This window comes from Balaenoptera physalus (assembly GCF_965194825.1).
Source record: "Balaenoptera physalus genome assembly, chromosome: 9".
In the NCBI taxonomy this organism is placed as follows: Eukaryota; Metazoa; Chordata; class Mammalia; order Artiodactyla; family Balaenopteridae; genus Balaenoptera; species Balaenoptera physalus.
In genome coordinates this window covers 99,196,248-99,214,503 of record NC_138888.1, presented here as the reverse complement: position 1 = coordinate 99,214,503, position 18,256 = coordinate 99,196,248, and the positions used below count along the sequence as shown (strand labels likewise).

General features: G+C 39.0%; 1 long non-coding RNA gene across 1 annotated transcript; it reads right to left on the bottom strand.

Moving 5' to 3' along the window:
- Nucleotides 1–665: 665 nt before the first annotated feature.
- LOC309666688 lies at nt 666–17,155 on the bottom strand. Its single transcript, XR_014267244.1, has 2 exons — nt 16,333–17,155; nt 666–16,290 (listed from the first exon to the last, which is right to left on the bottom strand). It is a non-coding gene; the product is annotated as an uncharacterized lncRNA (long non-coding RNA).
- Between the last annotated feature and the right edge of the window lie 1,101 nt (nt 17,156–18,256).

The window sequence follows — 18,256 nt, the reverse complement described above, 5'->3', positions numbered from 1 at the left end:
AGGCAGACAGAAGCACACATTGGTAAGACTTAGAGTCATTAGGAAGGACTCTTGAAATGGTCTGAGCATAATATATAAGCCATTAAGTGAAGCCAATAAGTAATGGATCAATCAGAATTAGAGAGCAAACAAAGACCTAGAGGTTTAGTCAGTCAAAGAGCAGATTTGGTGAAAGTAAATGAGACTGGGAGACAAGGAGGGTGTGGTTGCAGAGGGGAAGGTCACAGTTACTGCTTTTCATTTAATAATTCAAAGAAAAATATTGATTCATAAGATAAAAGTAATTTGACTGAAAATGATCGTGTAACAGCTTCATCTATGGGATGGGTTTTTTTCCTTTGGAAATTGAATTCTTCCAGGTTAGGGCAGGAGTTGGGGGGGAAGATGGGAAAATCCTAGCAGTGTGTGTAGTGAAGTGATTGATTACAGTGTCTGTGACCAGGGAGGTGGAGCTGCACAAAGTGAGCCTGGAAATAATTCTTTATTTTTTTTAGAGCCATGTGGGAAAGCATGGATTCCAAAGTGGCAACGGAAAATAACATAAATGTCTTCAAGATGCTTTTAGGAGTGGGGCAAGAAGAATACTGTTAAGAATACTGCTAAGTCGAAATGCCCTCCTAATAAATATAATACTTTCAAATATGCTACTTTTTATACCGCAGATGTTTCATTTTTAAGGTACTGTCAACACTTGGAAAACAAAATAATAAGTAAAACAAGTCCTTACATTTAACTATGAGGGTAATGGAAGGGTTACTATCTTGTGAGGAATCAGACCTATTTGGTGCTAAATTAGGGAGTCATCCTCTTTGTGGACAGAAAAGTCATCAGTTCCTGTATTGTTAACATTTTACGTTAGCAATAGAAAAAATATCCTTAAAACTCCAGAAGGGTTGCCACCTAAGACTGGTGTACCTTTCCAAGTGACCTGGGGTTAGAGGTTGTTAAAAAAACCAAAAAGTAATGGAAGGCCCTCTGGAAACTATTTGTAAGAGCAGGTGGCTTTTTGCTTCTAGGAAGTCATCATTTCACTTGTCAGTGCCCTTGACATGCTTCTGTGAGCAGGGGCTTTGGGAAAGAATGACATTCCGGGCTTATAGGGCCAGGCCTGAGTGCCCACAGCTCAAAAAAGAACTTTTCTGGCCTCTGTTTCCAGTCAGGGAACAATTAACTAATGATTGTATTTATGAATGGTTATGTGTCATAATAAAATGTTCAAAATATAGGAGAATCCCTTGATACATTGTCAAAATATTAGGAAGTCATTCTTCAGGAAAAAAATTAAAAACAGAAAATAATACCAAAATGCAAACAGAGGTTATCTCTGGGTTGAGGGGTTGCAGGTGCTCTTTTCTGTAGCTTCTAAATTCTCTCTCTTGTATAGAGTTAATGAACCCCGATCAATAGTTTCACTTCTGATGATTGACAACTTCTGATGCTGAATGTGGAGCATTCCTTTTGTAGTCAGGAGGAAGCAACAAATGCTACTAAAATAAATAATAAAAATAAAAGATGAATTATGTACGCAGAAAATTGTTTCTAAGTTGCTAGGTACAAAATTTGGAAAAATGCCAAAAAGAGAAAAATTTCTAATATTTGGGTTTTTCATCAGATTTGGAAAAATGAAATTAGGTTAAAGAGAGCTCAAGGTTAGGTGTTTGTTTGGTCATCCCCTTATGGTCCCTCCTTCTCCCCCCAGGACCAACTCCAGTTGCTCCCATCCTCCAGCCACCTGGACCCCTGCAGCACTGGATACATCACTTAAGTTAGCACTTAAGAATTTTGTGATATTAAAGATAAAGTGCTAATAAATCCACACTTTCCTTTACAAAATACACACACAGATGTGCACACAGTACCAAGGCCCTAGGTTCTTCTTGCTAATCGGCTGCTGACAGCTGTCTCCAGAACCCTGGCCAGTTCAGGGTTCTCTCTGGGTTGAGAAGAAACTGAAGTCTGGGTACACCAAAGGCTGACTGAACACCTGCCCCTGAGGAGTCACTCATCAGCAGAGTCAACTCACTGAAGAGTGGGGAAAAGCATCCTTTTTGAGAGAAGCCTGAAGACGTGCCACTCTTTCTGCCTGGAGATTAGTGGCATTAAGATATTTAGAAAGAGAAAACTCTGGCTTTGACAGCACCAATTAGAACGTTTCAGGAGCTTGCTCAGAGAGTAGCCAATTTGTAGGGTGGGGTCACTCTTCCCAGGGGATTTGCTGAAACGCTTTCCTCTGCCCTGGGCCACCCAAATACTAATCCTGTATAGACATACTTTTAACAATTTGATGTAAGAATTGATAGCCTTTTTTCATTCCAGAAGAACAGAGTGCCTTGCTGTTGTGTGCATATGTGTGTGTTTTGTAAAGGAAAATTGTGGATTTGTTAAGCTTTCATCTTTAAAATCACTTTCCAATGCAGCAGGCAAGCCCTCATTGCTTGGCAGGTACTTGGCATTTGGTTTTATTGACCCAGGTAATGCACAGAAAGGAGAATTAAAAACACTCTGAAAGTCTAGATTAATCTAGATCACAATGAAAGAAGAACATTTGATGGACAGTTTAAGAGAACAAAAGATGGTAGAAGGTACTTGACCTAAGAGGAACTTAGTTTGGAGACAGTGTTGTAGGGTAGAGAAGAGAAATTTCCCAACAGCTTGTTGGATTATAAGAGAGAGATGGGGAAAGAGACTTTGAGGTTATTTCCTGTACGATATAAACAAAAACCCCTTTTGACAGTGGGTTCAGCCTCGGCAGTAGAGATGCACATCGCTTTTCAACTATTCTGGACTTCATACTTGTGTTTCTGTGACGGACACAGAATGTTGAACCTGGCTTTAAAGCTGCCTGGCTTTGTGCAGATGACACCAAACCATCAACTGGGAAAGGCCTCCCAATAATCTGAAATACTAAACATGAGCGAAGGTGTTACCCTACAGATAATGACTGTCCTTACTTCTACTGAGAAACAATTTTCCAACCGGGAGTTTCACCACGTGTGAATTTCCAGGGAAAATGCAACGGTGGAGATTCCTAAGCAAACGGAAGAGATGACACAGAGGTGGCGGCATTCTGACAGAAGGAGACAGAGGGGAGAGCTCCTCCCTGCCTCACAGGCAACTGAGTGTTCCTGAAAAGAGCAACTGCAGCCAAAGGCGCACAAGGATGGAAAACAGCGGAAGTGCCGGCTTTCTGGGAAGGGACCAGGTTCTGCATTGGTTCAGTGAGTTCCACCCCTTAATTGTGCTTAATTGATCTTGATTCTCTCCTGCTGTCCCTCTGGCATCTTTTCATACTAACAGATAGTTAATTTCCACCTTTCATTTGGCTTTGTCCTTGGAAAACCTAGTTCACCATTTTCCCTCATCTTTAGTGCTGAGCCACTCAAGCCATGAGGGACACTGTCAGATGCCCTTGTTCCTTGGCTCTGAGGGATGCGGTTCAGGAAGCAGCCCTTACATTCTCCATCCCTGACCCCTAAGTTACGTCCCTTCTGGCCCAGTCCCCCTACCACACAAAAGAAATCTGTGAATTTTTTACCTACGTTAATTATTGATGTCCTGACCACAGAGGAAGAGAGGATTCTTTTATTTCTCTACATCCAAATAAGTCATATAAATTTTTTTTCCTAAACTTCACCAACAGGGTTATACTTCTGTATTTTTTCAGAAGATATACTGTTCTGATAAGAGTACCAGGGAATCACCAAAGGTAAGTACTAGCAAGAGGGGAATTTGGGCAAAAGACCCTTCCTCGAGGCCCTCAGCCCTGTCTGACAGAGAGAAAAGAAGATAAATATTTCTAAATAAGGGATAAAATCAAATGAAAGTCATTCCAGAAGAGCCCCATATGGTGCACAAGACAGAAGGCTTGTGTGCTGAGCAAAGCACACAGATTCTGGAAATCAAAAATGAAAGCCCCACAAAATAGGTCATCCCTCATAATCAGACTCCAAGACCACATGTCAATATGCACTGACATCTCATAAGCATGTCTATTAAAATCGAATTCAATTCTCACCTCAGCATGGATCATATTTGTGCTGTAGCTAAATGGCTTCGCCTGAAGAGTGATGTCGTGCAGCATATGCTATTCAATTATAACATCATCTTCTGATCTGAGCAAGAAATGAGATAGACATGCACGTCTGAACTCACTTGGGAAGCATTTATATGCAACATTGCTACCCTGTACAAAAGCAGCTAGCATTGTCACAGCGTTGCAAGGAGTAGGTTCAGAAGTAGGAAGATAACTTTTCTTGCTTCTTTCAGGGCAAAGTATTTTCTAACTTGGTCCTATTGACATATGGGGCTAGATAATTCTCTTTTATAAAAAAGAGACTTTATTTTTTTAGAGCAGTTTTGAGTTCACAGCAAAACTGATCAGAAAGTACAAAGAGTTCCCATTTACCCCTTCCCTGCCATAATTCTTTTTTTGTAGGGAGCTGATGTATGCATTGTAAAATGTTTAGTATAGTCCCTGGCCTCTGTCCTCTAGATGCCAGCAGTAACCCCCAATTGTGAAAAACACAAATGTCATTGGACATTGCCAAAGGTCTCCTGGTGGACAAATTCATCCTTGGTTGAAAACTACTGTTTCAGAGTTTGACCTTCTCCCTACAGGAAAAATAGAAGCTAGATTCTGTCTTCAAGTTTCTTAAGAAGCATCATTTGAGCCCTGGTTGACTAAAACAGAAGATCGTGGCTAGATGTTTTATATTTATTTAATCTCTTCAGATGAAACAAACTGATTATAAATATTAGAGAAAGACAAGACAATTGGGTCGGGGAGAAATTATCGCAGGGAGGAGACCAGAGGTGAGACTGCCCGCGGGGATGATTCGGAGTTTCTCCAGCCTCGCATATTCACATGTGTGATACACTTAAAAGAATTCTTAAAGAACTGATCGGACTCGGGGTTCCCATTCACAGGAACAGAGCTCACAAGAGATTACTAAACAGGGCAACCAGGACTATTTGTTCATTGGCAATGAGAAACATTCTGAAAAGAACGGAACATCACATTGGCTGCATCAATCCCCTCCAGTAGGTTAGCTACAGTGGAAACTGAATTCCAGAGGGCGCCCAGTGAGCACGGAATCGAGACATGTAATCTGACAGTTTGAAGCCTCCGATGCCCGTCTCCACACAGGGACCCTCCCCCTGCCCGGGCAGCTCTGGGCAGGGGCACGTCTGAGTCAGTGCTCCCAAGGCTGATGGACCACGGAAACATCAGAGAAACGTGTTAAAACTCAGATCCATGGCTCCACTGCCAGAGATTACGATTTAGTGACACTGAGATGGGGCCTGGTCACCGACGTTTTTAACAAGCGCCCCAGGTGCTTGAGAAACACTGAACTGTGGTCACCTTTGTAAGTGCCCTTCTGTCTCTGCTTCTGTAGGATTCTTCCCAATCGTGCTCTGGTCAGCGCAGTCTTTCACCCTGTTGACACCTTCAGAGGTTGCAGTAAAGACAGTCAGCCTGGAAAACTCTGTCTCTGTAGGTGACAATCAAAAATTCAGTGCAACTCCCTTATTTCCTTACTGGGAACAGAGCAGCAGGTGGGAACAGCACAGCCTCAGCCCCAGGTGACACCTCACGGACTAAAAATTGTTCTCCATAAAATATTGTTGAAGGCAATTCACTTGAAGGAAGGACCTTCCTCTCTTTTAAGCAGGTTGAGACTTTTCTGTTGTTGGTTTCAGGTTACTGGTTTTAGTGATATTACAAACGGGAGAGCAGATCTTACATGCTGGGTCACGGGCGTCTCCACTTCTCTCCCAGGTCCCCAGTTACTAAACAAAATGCTCTGTTTCTCATATTAAAAACCCATCCGTTCATTCACTCTAGAAACATTTATTGAATGTTTATGGCGGGGCAGCTGCAATTTTCAGGTTTCGAGACATAAAATGAGCTGTAGGACGAGGACCAGGAGGCAGCAGAGAAGTGAGCACAGGGTCTCTGGGTGCCAGGTGGGAGCAGCTGCCCAGGAGGGAGTAAGACGTGGGTTAGGAGGTGGCGGGAAGGGCAGGGCTACTCAGAGCAGGTGACAGCTGAGCCCAACAGAGAGGTGGAGAGGAGCTCACAGCAGAGCAGGGGAATACAGCACGCCAAGGAAGGAGAGGCACCTGCGAGGACGAAGCTGTGTGAGGGAGCCTGGTGCTTCCCGAGACCCCCAGGTACTGGTTTGGATGGAGCGTGGATGCACCAGGGACGTGGGATAGAACGGCGTGGGTAAGCAGAAGCCATCCATCAAGGATCTGGTACAGAATACTGAGGACGTTTGACTCTGTGTGACGGTGAGGACGTGAGTCCTTAGGTGCTTTTAAGCAGAGGAAAAGGACATGATCCAGTTCATGTTTCAGAGCAATCTCCTTGTGGCCAGGAAGAGGTTTCGGAGTGAGAGACGTGAGCGGGGTTGAAAGGTTGTCATGTGTCGGATAGCATGGGCGAGGGGAAGGCACAGGATCACCCAGGGGTGTTGAGCATATTGCTGCAGGTTTTTAAAAGTTTAAATGCTTTGAACAATCCATTTGTTTGGAGGACTTTTTCTGGCAGTGCGCAGAAGTCCAGTTGTATAGCACAGAAAGATGGTGGGTGAATTAATTCACAGTTGTCACATGTAATTTTTGTTTAAATCGGGGGGGGTGGGGTGAGGATTTGTAGGTTTAAAGAAGAGATGTGGTAGAAGAGGTGAGGGAAGGAAAGAAGGGGGAGGGTCTGATCTATGAGGCCTTCATGAATTTGAAGTTAAAATGCTGGGGAAATAGGCTGTGATAGAGGAGTACCGAAGAGCAACTCTGTACAGGCAGAACAATTCCAGCTGACAAGTCAAAACTGTGTGTGACCTGCATGGGAAATCCACGCGGTAGGGACATTATTGGGTACCTTCCTAATCCACTACTCACCGCCTTCCTTCTCCTACCCCTGAAGCTACAGCGAGTAGGATGCAGGACCCTGTTTTCGCAGTGCTCATACTGTGCAACCATCGACTAACTGGACCCATCAGTGCCTCCCTCCTGAAGATGTAAAATCAGAGTGTCACTGTTTCGCTCGCACTCTGATGCTGTGATGTGTCGTCATCTTTGCCAGTATCATCTAGTTCAGCAGAGAGAGCTGATTGAGAGAGAGACGGAGAGAGTGAAAACAGAACTGACAGCCCTTATAGCCACGAGAGGGAAACTCTGTTTTTCCCAATGGCCCTCCCGTTCTCAGTCTATTTCCTTGGATGTCTCTTTTACAATTGGTTTTGTGAGCTGGTCCTGAATAATATCATTCCTTAAGAAAAAAAAAAAGCTCACCCACACTCATAAATTAAGCAGTTCATATCTAAACATTATTCACTCATGGGATGGGCTGAAGTGTTACCATTCAGTACAAGTTCAAGGGTCTGGGAATTCAGTCCCTCTCTGCACAGTCCCCTCCTAACAACAATTTTACCCTTTATGTAAAGAGCAGAGTGCAGCTTTAGCTGTCTATGTCACAGCCATCTACATCATCTGCTCCAGGACGTGGAGAAAAAATGAAAGAAAAGGTACAGAAAATAGAGAAAAAGTACTCTCATATTCATTTAGAAAAGAATAGGAATTGGAACCATCTTTTTGAAGGACACTTTGGCAACATCTTATAAACATTTATTTTTTATTCTTTAAAAGTTTTTTTCTTTTTTTTTTTGTTTTGTTTCTTTTTTTCTTCCAGTTTTATTGATATATAACTGACATACAGCACTGGGTAAGTTTAAGGTGTACAGCATAATGATCTGACTTACATACGTCATGAAGTGATTACCGCAATAGGTTTAGTGAGTTTCCATCATCTCATACAGATACAAAATTAGTGAAATAGAAAAACAATTTTCTTTGTGATGAGAACTCTTAGGACTTACTCTTCTAAGAACTTTCACATAGAACACACAGCAGTGTTAATTATACGTGTCATGCTGTACATCACAATCCTAGTAGTTATTTATCTTATAGCTGGAAGCTTGTGCCTTTTGACCCCCTCCATCCAGTTGCCCCTGCCCCCGACCCCCTGCCTCTGGTGACCACAAATCTGGTCTCTTTTTCAATGAGTTTGTTTGTTTGTTTGTTTTTGAAGTATAATTGACCTACAACACTCTGTTAGTTCCTATTACAGGACATAGTGATTTGATATTTCCATGCGTTTCAATTTCCATCATATTGTAACATCACCACAATATGATGTTACAACCTGTCATCATACTAAAATATTACATAGTCTTTGGTTCCTCACATTGTACATTTCAGATGTGTGATTCTTTTATTTTGCAATGAGAAGCTTGCACATCTCATTCTCCTCACCTAATTCTTTCCTCCCCCTACCTGCCTCCTTTCCGGTAAAAAACTTTTGGTTCTCTGTATCTATAAATGTTTCTGTTTTGTTATATTTGTTCATTTGTTTTGTATTTTAGATTCCACATATAAGTGAAATAATACAGTATTTGTCTTTCTCTGTCTGACTTATTTCACTTAGTATAATACCCTCTAGGTTCATCCATGTTTCCAAAGATAGCAAGATTTCATTCTATTTGTATGGCTGAATAATATTCCATTTTATATGTATATGTATAAGTTCTTTATCCATACATATCTGTTGATGGCCATTTAGGTTGCTTCTATATCTTGGCTATTTTAAATAATGCTGCAATGAACATAGGGGTGCATACATCTCCTCTAATTAGTGTTTTCCTTCTCTTTGGATAAATACTCAGGATTGGAATTGCTGGACCTTGAGGTCATTCTTTTATAATTTTTGAGGAACCCCCCATACTGTTCTCCATAGTGGCTGCACCAATTTACATTCCCACCAACATTGTAAGAGGGTTCCCTTTTCTCCACATCCTTACCAACATTTATTATTTGCTGTCTTTTTGATAATAGCCATTCTGACAAGTGTGAGGTGATGATATCTCATTGTAGTTTTGATTTGTATTTATGTAATAATTAGTGATGTTGAGCATCTTTTCACATGCCTGTTGGCCATCTGTATGTCATCTTTGGAAAAACGTCTATTCAGATCCTGTACCCATTTTTTTAATCAGGTTTTTTGTTTTCTTGATGTTGAGTTTGCATGAATTCTTTGTATAACTTGGATATTGACCCTTTATCAGGTATACTGTTTACAAATATCTTCTCTCATTCAGTAAGTGGCTTTTTCATTTTGTTGATAGTATCCTTTGCTGCACAAAAGCTTTCTAGGTTGATGTAGTCCTTTTTTTTTTTTTTTTTTTTTTGCTTTTGCTTCCCTTGCCTGAGGAGACACATGCAAAAAAATATTACTAAGATGAATGTCAAAGAGCTTACTACCAATGTTTTCTTCTATGAGTTGTATGGTTTCAGGTCTTACATTTAAGTCTTTAATTTACTTTGAATTTGTTTTTGTGCATGGTGTGAGAGAGTAATCTAGTTTGCTTCTTCTGCATGTACCTCTTCACTTTTCCCAATAGTATTTATTGAAGAGACTGTCTTCCCCATTATATATTCTTGCCTCCTTTGTCATAGATTAATTCTCATATAAGTGTGGATTCATTTCTAGAAACTCTATTCTGTTCCATTGATCTATGTGTCTCTTAGTGCAAGTACCATACGGTTTTGATTGTTGTATTTTGAAGTCATGGAGTGTGATACCTCCAGCTTTGTTCTTTTTCAAGATTGTTTTGGCTAATTGACTCTTTTTGTATTTCCACAGTAAATTTGTTTTCTATATAAATTTTAGAATTATTTGTTCTAGTTCTGTGGAAAATATCATTGATGTATTGATGGGGATTGCCTTTGGCAGTATGGTCATTTTAACAATATTGATTCTTCCAATCCATAAGCATGATATAACTTTCCAAATCTTTCTGTTGTCTTCAATTTCTTTCATCAGTGTCCTATAGTTTTCCAAGTATAGGTCTTTGCCTCCTTATTTAGAGTTACTCCTAGGTATTGTATTCTATTTGATGCAATTGAAAATGGGATTGCTTCCTTAATTTCTCTTTCTGATAGTTCTTTGTTAGTGTATAGGAATACAACAGATTTCTGCATATTAATTTTGTATCCTTAAACTTCACAAAATTCACTGATGAATTCTAATACTTTTTTGATGGTGTCTTTAGAATCTGTGTATAGTATCATGTAATATGCAAATAGTGACAACTTTACTCCCGCTTTCCAATTTGGATTCCTTTTATTTATTATTTTTGTCTGATTGCTGTGGCTAGGACTTCCAACACTATGTCAGTCTCCAAAGACTGAACCAGGAAGAAATAAAAAATATAAATGGAAAAATTACCAGTAATAAAATTGAATCAGTAATAAAACAACTACCAATAAACAATGGTCCAGTACCAGGTGGCTTCACAGGTGAATTGTACCAAATATTTAGAGAAGAGTTAACACCTATCCTTTTCAAACTATTCCAAAATATTTCAGAGAAAAGAATGCTTCTAAACTCATTCTAAGAGGCCAGAATCACCTTGATACCAAAACAAGACAACGATATCACAAAAAAAAAGAAAATTACAAGACAATATCACTGATGAACATAGATGCAAAAATCCTCAGCAAAATATTAGCAAACTAAATTCAACAATACATTAAAAGGATCATACACCACGTGTGGACACAGGTGGGGAAGGGAAGGGTGGGATAAATTGGGAGATTAGGTTTGACATAAATAAACTACTATGTGTAAAATAGAAAAAAAAAAAAAAAGGATCATACACCATGATCAAGTGGGATTTATACCAGGGATGCAACAATGGTTCAATAGTCACACTTGATCAATGTGACACACCACATTATCAAATTGAAGAATAAAAACCATATGATCATCTCAATAGATGCAAAAAAAGCTTTTGACAAAATTCAACATCTTTTTATGGTAAAAACTATTCAGAAAGTGGGTATAGAGGGAACTTACCTCAACATAATAAAGGCCATATATGACAAACCCACAGCTAACATCATACTCAATGGTGAAAAGCTGAAAACATTTTCCCTAAGATCAGGAACAAGACAAGGATGTCCACTCTTGCCACTTTTATTCAACATAGTTTTGGAAGTCCTAGCCTCAGCAATCAGACAAGCAAAAGAGATAAAACAATCTAAATTGGAAAGGAAGAAGTACAACTGTCCCTGTTTGCAGATGATGATACTATACATAGAAAATCTTAAAGACGCCACCAGGAGACTACTAGAGCTCATCAATGGATTCAGGAAAGTTGCAGGATACAAAATTAATATACAGAAAACTGTTACATTTCTATATACTAACAACAAACTATCAGAAAGAGAAATTAAGGAAACAATCCCATTTACCATTTCATCAAAAAGAATGAAATACCTAGGAATAAACCTACCTAAAGAGGTAAAAGACCTGTACTCTGAAAACTATAAGACAGTAATGAAAGAAATTGAAGACGACACAAACATTTGGAAAGATATACCGTGTTCTTGGATTGGAAGAGTCAATATTGTTAAAATGACCATACTACCTAAGACAATCTACAGATTCAATGCAATCCCTAACAAATTACCAATGGCATTTTTCACAGGACCAGAAAAAAATAATTTTAAAATTTTTATAGAAACACAAAGACCCTGAATATCCAAAATGATATTAAGAAAGAAGAACAGAGCTGGAGTAATCATGTTCCCTGACTTCAGACTATACTACAAAGCTACAGTCATCAAAGCATAGAGTACTGGCACAAAAAAAGAAATATAGATCAATGGGACAGGATAGAAAGCCCAGAAGTAAATCCACATACTTATGGTAAATTAATCTATGACAAAGGAGGCAAGAATATACAATAGAAAAAAAGACAGTCTCTTCAATAAGTGGTGCTGGGAAAACTGGACAGCTACCTGTAAAAGAATGAAATTAGGACATTCTCTAACACCATATACAAAAATAAACTCAAAATGGATTAAAGAACTAAATGTAAGACTGGAAACCATAAAACTCCTAGAAGAAACACAGGTAAGACACCATTTGACATATATCATAGAAATTTTTTTTTTGGATCTGTCTCCTAAAGCAAAGGAAATAAAAGCAAAAATAAACAAATGGGACCTAATTAAACTTAAAAGCTTTTGTACAGCAAAGGAAACCATCAACAAAATGAAAGACAACCTACTGAATGGGAGAAAATATTTACAAATGATATGATTGTTAAGGGGTTAATATCCCAAATAAATAGCTAATACAACTCAACATTAAAAAAACCAACAACCCAATTTAAAGAATAGGCAGAAGAACTTAATAGACATTTTTCCAAAGAGGACATGCAGATGGCCAACAGGCACATGAAAATATGCTCAACATCACTAATCACCAGGGAAATGCAAATCAAAACAACAGTGAGATATCACCTCACACCTGTCACAATGACTATTATCAAAAAGAACACAAATAACCATAACTGGCAAGGATGCAGAGAAAAGGGAACTCTTGTGCACTGGTGGTGGGAATGTAAACTGGTGCAGACACTGTGGAAAACAGTATGGAGGTCTCTCAAAAAACTAAAAATAGAGCTACCATATGACCCAGCAATTCCATTTCGGGATATACATCTGAAAAAAACAAAAGCTCTAATTCAAAAAGATACATGCACCCCAATGTTCACAGAGACACTATTTAAAATAGCCAAGATGTAGAAACAACCCAAGTATCTACTGACGGATGAATGGATAAAGAAGATGTGGTACATATATACAATGGAATACTATTCAGCCATAAAAAGAATAAAATTTTGCCATTTGCAACAACATGGATGGACCCGGGGGGTATTATGCTTAGTGAAATAAGTCAAACAGAGATAGATAAATACTGTATGTTATCACTTATAAATGCAACCTAAAAAATAAAACAAATGAATGGGTATAACAAAACAGAAACAGAATCACAGACATAGAAAACAAACTAGTGGTTACCAGTGGTGAGAGGGATGGGGAAGGGGCACGATAGGGGTAGGGACTAAGAGGTACAAACTAGTATGTATAAAATAAATAAGCTACAAGGAGATACTGTACAACACAGAGAATGTAGCCAATATTTTAAAATAAATTTAAATGGAGTATAATCTATAAAAATATTGAATCACTCTGTTGCACACCTGAAACTAATACAACTAATATAATATCAACTGTACTTCAATTTAAAAAAAAAGATTAAAAAAAAAGAAGTCTACAGTTTCTTTAGGTAGACCTGACTTAGGGCCACTAAATCTGATTTTTGACCAATAGATACAGAGCATCTGTTGCAAGAAACAACTGTTAATTTGTTTTAAAAAATAATTTTCAGCTTTCTTATGTTTCATCTCATTTAGCACTAGTAGTCTCACCTTGTACCTTCATTCTGACTTTATGCAAAACATACTGGACTTTACAATGAATGTGCTTGTCTAACCTGCACTGAATTTTTCACCGTGTGGCTCTTTTCCAATCATGGCTTCACAATAAGAAGTCCTCAAAGCTTTTGCTTGAACAATGGCCAAACTCAAATCACTGATTTTCATCCTGAAACCATACACCAAACATCCTTCCTTCTTGGGCCCACATTTACAAAGAAATACAAATGTGTGAAGAGCAATAGTTGTAATTCAGTTATTGTCAAGGATCAGCTCTTTTGTACTATTTGAAAGCACTGAGAATAGTTTTCTTTAATTTACTTTCCTGTCCAGATGAGTATTGTCTCTGTAAGTGGTCTCATAGGAAATGCATTTAGACTTAGTTCAAAGATGCATCCAATGATCAATAAGAACATCAGTCCACGACTTTATAGTATAGATAAACTCCCTCAGTAAAACGTATTTCCTCTTATTTCATTCACTTTGTTCCTTCCCTGCTCTGCATTTCCAGGGGCCCCCTTGTGGCCTGAGGACACTGAGAAGGGAACTGTTGACCAGTCAGAGGTCAGGTCATCAGGTAAGTCTGGGGAAAGGGCCCTCTGAGGAGGTTTGACTACCTCTCTGCTGGTCGCTAGCCTGAGACTAAGATGTCAATTGTGATTTGGGGAAGGAGGCTCATCAGAATCATAAAAAGACGTGCTCAGTTCACACTAATCCTTCCTGGATTTTCCAATTTCTCCACATTCACAAAAATTAGTGTTTAAATGTCTTTTCTGAGAGAACTCAAATTTTGTTAAAAATTTAAAGAAATCAGAGGCTTCTGGGTAAGGCAAGATCCAGAAAAATCAGGCTACTTTAGCCAATAGCTCATACAGTTTCATGATGTAACAAGATCATGAAAGTTCAGTGTTCTTACCCTAGATTACCTTTTTTTTGTTTTTTTTAACAGCAGGAAGTACTCATCAGCTAAGGAAGATGAGGTTCTTATTTTCTCAGTTGGCCTTTGTCCGGATCCATAAAAATGTATCCCGTTTCTGTGGTTCCCATCATATTCCCAACCCTTGGTTCTCCCTCTCTCTCTGTTCTCTCTTTCCTCTGCCTGATCTTACTTAAACTGATATTATAGGCCTGCAGCCCCACAAATCAAATTTGTTTATTCTAATGGAAACTTGAATTGGTGACTGTCATTTGCTCTCAGTCTTATTATAAGTGAAATTGATTCTGGATTTCTAACTTTCTCCTCCTACAAAGGGTGATCTTAGATCTCTAGTCTTTTATATGTTATTGCTCTGTACGATGGTCTTTTTAAAGAGTTGTAGACTTTTACAGTAAATCTCTTATTGCTCACTTAAATGTGATGGTTATGTGTTTAATCATTAATGGTTATATCAAGCAATCTCATATGTATGTAAGATATGTATGTCTTATATACATATTTAAAACAAACAAACAAACCATTCTACCCATGTTTGACTGTGTAGCTTAGAGGATTTGTGTTTAGAGTTCAATCTCCCAGCATCAAGCTAAACTGGAAATTCACAATCCTACTACTCTTCTTCCCTCTTCTATTAACTTGTGCTGCTTTTTTTTTTTTTTTTAAATTTCTCTGAGTCTCAGTTTCTTCCTCTGGGAAATCAAGGATATTCAACTAAATAGTTCACAATGTCCCTTCTAACTCCAAAATTCTTCCTACTTTGTTAATAAATCAGCAGATTTTCCTTGATACAAACATCTTTAGAATCCCCACAGAGAACTAATCCAGAGTATGTGCTAATATTGTGATTCTTTATCCAAGTCATTTCTCTAAGCACTAGTTTTCACATAGGTAGAATGAGATGATTTTTAGACCCATTTAAGACCTATGATGCTGCTATACACATGATAGATTCTTGTTGCCATTTCCATTTAGGATTTTTTTTTTTTTTTTTACTAGAGATAAATTTGTATGTTTTCTGTTGTCAGAAACTGAAAACTCCAGAACCCTAGCACGTTTCTTGGCTATAAGAAAGCTTACACTCAGATTCATTGTCCAAATGTCACAATATGCCCAATGCTGTGTCAGAAAGAAAGCATCTATTCCCTTTCAAATGGATTTGTTCTCTGTTGTCCTCAAATGCCTTACTTGGAGAGTTGTAATTCGAAGGTGTGAGCAGAATGCAAGACTTCAGTTCAATTCAATACTCCAATTTCATGCTGATACATTTTCAGGTTCTTGGTTACAAATTAACCCACTCTCTTCCCAGTCTCTTGGGACATTGGGAAAGTGGACAAATTATCCAGAGACTGTAGTGGTTTATGCAAGAATCACTGTGCACTAATGGAACTGCTTTGCATAAGCAGATCCTGTTCCCGGAGGCTACACAGTTTCCAATCTTCTATACCCCAGGGGGCATTGTCAGTGCTGCAAAAGTGCCTCTGTTCTTAGGCTGAGAACTACAGATACTTGGTTCCTTTCTATCTCAAAGGACTTCTTTCTGGGCACAGGATTATGGTGTTTTCTCATCAAACCATAGCAGCCACATACGAGGTTAATAGTGCCCTGAAGATGTACAGTGCACAACCTGTACAACTGTCAACAGCTGCCTTGTGGAGTTGTTGGGGAGAAAACATTTTCCTCTAACTCTAGGTCTGGCTGGTCTGAGGATTAATTTACATGAGACAGATTAACATATGTGTACATGGGAGAGACCCAGGAAGACTGAGCAACTGGCTAAAAAGTCTGAAACCCTCCCCTTAAATACCATCTTCAGCTAAAGACAAAAGAGGATGTTGGGAGGGAGGGGTTTGGAATTTCAGAGACAATTCACATGGAGATGGAAAAGCACATGTTTGCTGGGACAGCAGAGACCCTGGGACACAGAGTGGCCTCTGATCGCTAAGCCCCTCTGGTCCCCCCCCACACCCTATTCTTTGATGGCACCTCCATCCCAGGTGATGGCACCTCCATCCCAGGTGATGGCACCTCCATCCCAGGTGATAGCACTATTCCTTTATCCAAATTCTTCCTGTAGCTAAGGGGGAGGTAAAGAGAGATTTACTGAGTCTTCTGTTTCTTAAAAATAATCAGCCTAAATTAATCCTCATGGTCAAAAGACACATTTTGGGCTGCCAGATTCTGCTCCTCCACGGTCCTGCCTTTGAAACTTCTCCAAGAAGTCTCACAGTCCAGAAGCTGAGTTGGTAGATTGTTCCAGCTCATTAAACCAGTCTCATAATCCTGACAATGAGTCAGCCCTGTTAAGTTCATTTCAGGAGGCTGTGAGCAGGTGGGCTTCCAAAGTTAGGCCTAAGAGGTGCAAGCAATTAAGTTTTAATAGGAGCCATTTCTATGGAGACGAAAGAAAAACAACAGTTATCGATCGGAGCAAATTATAACGCAGCGTCTGAGTCCTGAGAGCTGCAAGTTGAGAACATTTCTAGGTGTCAGCCTTGAAGCATCTTGAGATGGAGTGAGGACAGAAAGTGACAATCTGACAGATTTTCTTGGTTTGTAGTTTTAATGTCTCTGACGATGTCATCAGTGTGGAGGTAAGCTTTCTGAGTGGCTTACACAGCAATAGGCACAAAGACTGTCTATCATGGGCTATTGTGGTGATCCCTCTTAAGTTTGTATCAAGTTGTTCAGCTTCAGTTTTGAGGGCTTCAGGAGAAGGAAGCTTTAGTTTTCAACGATTCCAAATCGAAAGTGGGAGAAAAGTTGGAAACGTTAGTTTGGAGAGCTATAGCTAAATATTTTAGGAAAATAGAAAAATTCAGGGTTCAGTCCAGTTTACAGGTGGAAAAGCAAAACCTCAAAGAAAATTAACAGAACTAAAATCTAGTATCTATGACTGTGTATTATAGTTTCTACTGAAACACAATTTTTCTCTCTAAAATTACCCTTACTTTTACCAAAGATAGCCAAATTAAGGCTAATTTGTTTGCCAAATAAGTGTAGTTTCAATAAAATTGGCCTGATTATTTGTATAAGGCCAGCAAGAATAGTGATTGACCTTAAAGGCTTTTTAAAATCTGCTTTGCTGGAACTTTTCATAAGGAATCTCCAGATTGAATTTTAAATGTCTCTTGAGGCCAGGAAGCCAAAACAAAGACTTACCATCAGACTTGCCTGTAATAACTATAGATGTAGGTGAATTCCTCTCTTCCTGAGATCCTCCCAAATATCCTAAGGTTTCTGCACCTACCAGGAAGTGACCTTCCTTACTCACCTGGTAGGGCTGCTGGAAACCCTGTAAGCAATGTACCTGCCTGTTTTTCCAAGGGGCAATCACTATTGCTCCATGAGGTCAATCTTATTTCCTTAAAGCTGTCTGGTCATATCTGAGTCTATGCACATTCTCAAATATGACATTCCAGTCAAAGCCTTGGTAATGTAATCAATGTTTGCAACTGTGTCCTGTTACAAGAACAAATTCTTAGTGAACTTATGTAAATAACTATATTGCCATGAAAATAATAATACATACTAAGAGTTTCCAAATTCTGGAGGGATCAGGTAGGGAGAAAGAGATAAACGTTTCAGTTCTGCTTACAAAGGTATAATTTACTAAATTGCTGTAGGTCATAGTTAGTCTAAGAGGAAAGATTTCCTTATATCTGGAAAATAAGGATTAAAGAGTAATATTTCAGCCAAAAGTCATAAAAATTATAATCATATTCATCAATTCATTCAGTCCATGTACAATAATTAATTCTTGTTGATCTTGATTTCTTTTTCTTGGCTGGACCACGTGGCTTGTGGGATCTTGGTTGCCTGACCAGGTATAGAACCCAGGCCCTCAGCAGTGAAAGTGCAGAGCATTAACTGCTGGACTGCCAGGGAATTTCTGATCTTGAACTTTTGTTAACAGTTGATGAAGCCAACAGTTTTTTCATTAGAGTTCTGTAATTTCTTACCCAGTTCAGTG